General features: G+C 36.7%; 1 protein-coding gene and 1 long non-coding RNA gene across 3 annotated transcripts in view; both read left to right on the top strand.

Annotated features, from left to right (window-relative positions):
* Window positions 1-206: 206 nt before the first annotated feature.
* Window positions 207-1766, top strand: LOC106531562 (uncharacterized). Its single transcript, XR_001311948.1, has 2 exons — window positions 207-769; window positions 852-1766. It is a non-coding gene; the product is annotated as an uncharacterized LOC106531562 (long non-coding RNA).
* A 376-nt stretch (window positions 1767-2142) lies between these two features.
* The window catches only part of LOC106531558 (D-aminoacyl-tRNA deacylase 2), a gene marked incomplete in the record, with an annotated part of 16013 nt that continues 15534 nt past the window's right edge, over window positions 2143-2621 (top strand). For both annotated transcript variants that reach the window (XM_014027459.1, XM_014027458.1), the window contains 1 exon segment: window positions 2143-2368.

The raw sequence follows: 2621 nt of genomic DNA, 5'->3' as shown, positions 1-2621 counted from the left end.
AGGCCAAATAACATTTTAACATCAAATCAAAAATACCCCAAAACTGAACATTAAAACTATTTTACACTATAAATTAAAGGGAAACTGACAGATTTGATCATGTATTTTAGTCAATAATGAAATATTAAATGGTTATTTATTCTGACCACATCATATTGAATTTTTGTAAAAAAAATAATAATAATTTTTTTACACCAAAATATTTTAGGGTGGCTTTAAAATATTTTAGTGGGGCTGGAGCCCCCCTAAAATAGACCTAGTGACGCCACTGAACATGTCAGGCTCAGAGTGGATGACTCATCTGGAAAACTGTTTGCTTAGCTGTGGCGGCCATCTTTAATGGAGAAGATTCTAGATTTAAACATGTTGTAGACCTGCATCCAATAACTACAGTGTTTCCTGAGTCTGGCCAGTGGTTCACCTGAATTTCCTTTTGACGAGACAATAAATTCTATTCTATTCTATTCTATTCTATTCTATTCTATTCTATTCATGAGACATTTATCTGCCTGTAGGAAGCAGCCTTCTAAAACATTCACATGAGAAGCTCCACACTGAATGAGTCGCGCATGCGCAGTGTCATCTTACAGCCCCGGAGGCTCCGCCCCTTTCAGTCAGATGTTAGCTTCTGCAGCTAGCTGTAGCTAACAGTAAACAGACATGACTGCAGAGGAAACATGGATGAATTTGAGTTTTTCACAACCGGAAACGGTAGAAATGGTCTGAAGCTGAGACAAACAGGACAGATGGAAGATAAAACGACCGTCCGGTAACTTCCTCCTGAAAGTTAGCTGAACGTTAGCTTGTTGAAGTGTGTGCGAGTTAAAGGTTCTGTTTGTGTTCTGACCCAGATATGAGTTCTGACCCAGATAACAGGCTGTTTTACACCGGAGGAGGCCGTCATGTCTCCGGAAGAAAAGAGTTCGGTTCTGAACGAGTGTCACGTTAAAGCAGAAACGGGTCAGGAGCACCACGGACCGGGTGACGGCTCGGTTCTACCGGCACCGCATCTCACGATGTGTCCCGATGGGTAAAAATGGACCTGAGAAGTGAATCAAACAGTTTATTACAAAGTCAGGTGTATAAAATAACGCGCTCACCTGTGTTTCAGACAGGACAGCTCCATCCGGTGAAGGTAATAATTCATAACAACATGTAATAAAACATGTCTCAGGGTGGTCTTTCATGKCTTCTGTACATTATTATTACACAATAAAACATATTTAAAGAACAACTCAAATATTTGTCGGTTGATTTAATTTCAATAAATGAATAAATAAATTGCAGCCAAATAACTTTAACTATTCAGCGTGCGCATGCGCATTGAGCAAGCTACGTTTGTTAGATACTGCGCATGCGCGACTCATTTTGTGAGCGACAAACCTGCAGCTTAGCGCCATTAAATGAGACTTCCGCCGAAGAGCTTTCCTACAAAAATAAAAGCACAAAACTGAACTAAATTGAGTTTTATTCTTTTTGTGACTTAAAATAAACTGTTTTACCTTTTTTAAAGCTACTGGTTTGATTCCACTGAATACTTTGTTTGAATCTCTAACAGCTCTGTGTAGAAACTTTATCATCTAACAGATAAATGTGTTGTTGTCATTATAGTTACACAATGAACATGTACAACAAAAATTTTGAGGAAAAAATTTAAATGGTAGATTCATATATGTTGTATATTTTTGTAAGAAAAATGATTATCTGTTCATAAATCTATTTTCATGACATTTTTAGATTAATGTTAATAAAAAACAATTTCATAATCCTGAGGGAAAAACATGTTTTCATTGTCTGTCCACTGATTCATAGGGTGTTAACAGACACACACAAAGATAAATATGCTGTTACTATTACCTATTTTATGATGACCATAACAATTTAAATTAAATTAAATTTAAAAAAGTTCTTGGCTTCTGTAGAAACATTTAGGACTAAACAAATAAATATAACTTTTTATTCTTGTACACCTTTATGTTGTCTGTGTAGCAAAAGTTAGATTAATTTTTAATAATAATTGACTTATTTTAGTATAAAGACTGTTTTAACACGCTTTGTATATTAAAACGTCGGGGTAGGGGCGAATAAAACCCTTTCCGTTTTATTTTGAAAATTCTCTTACCGGAAAGACTCGGGTTACTTCTGCTGCCTAAATTCTCCACGGAACCCCTTGCTACAATTAGCCTGTTATTTGGGCTAAAGTGAGCAGCTTTGGTGAAAGTCTGGACAGTTTTGTTTAAAGATAAAGGAACTTTGCTTTACTCCAAGTTKTTCCGGTCAAACTCGGCTCCGTTCGTCCCGGAGGTTCGGCTGAAGTCGGTCTCGGTGTTTCGGGGATTGTTGTTGACCGGACGGGAGCGGCTCCGAGGTGGGAACGGTTCAGACTGTAAACTTCAGTCTGAGGAGAAAATAAAAAAACATTTAACAGTTTTAATGTGCAGCAGTCTGTGTGGCAGCTTTATACAACCGGAAATGAGTCAAACTGCTCCTGCTTTTAATTATTTAAATTATATTCTGTATTCTAATTCTAACATCATTATTTTCAGTATCAAAGAGTATATTTATATTTTAGTCATCTTTTGAAACAAACTAATCGCTGATGGGTTCAAAGGACTAAATAA

Source organism: Austrofundulus limnaeus, unplaced genomic scaffold (assembly GCF_001266775.1).
Source record: "Austrofundulus limnaeus strain Quisiro unplaced genomic scaffold, Austrofundulus_limnaeus-1.0 Scaffold650, whole genome shotgun sequence".
Classification (NCBI taxonomy): Eukaryota; Metazoa; Chordata; class Actinopteri; order Cyprinodontiformes; family Rivulidae; genus Austrofundulus; species Austrofundulus limnaeus.
Note: the sequence above shows the minus strand (reverse complement) of the source record. Positions and strands in the feature narration are given on the sequence as shown.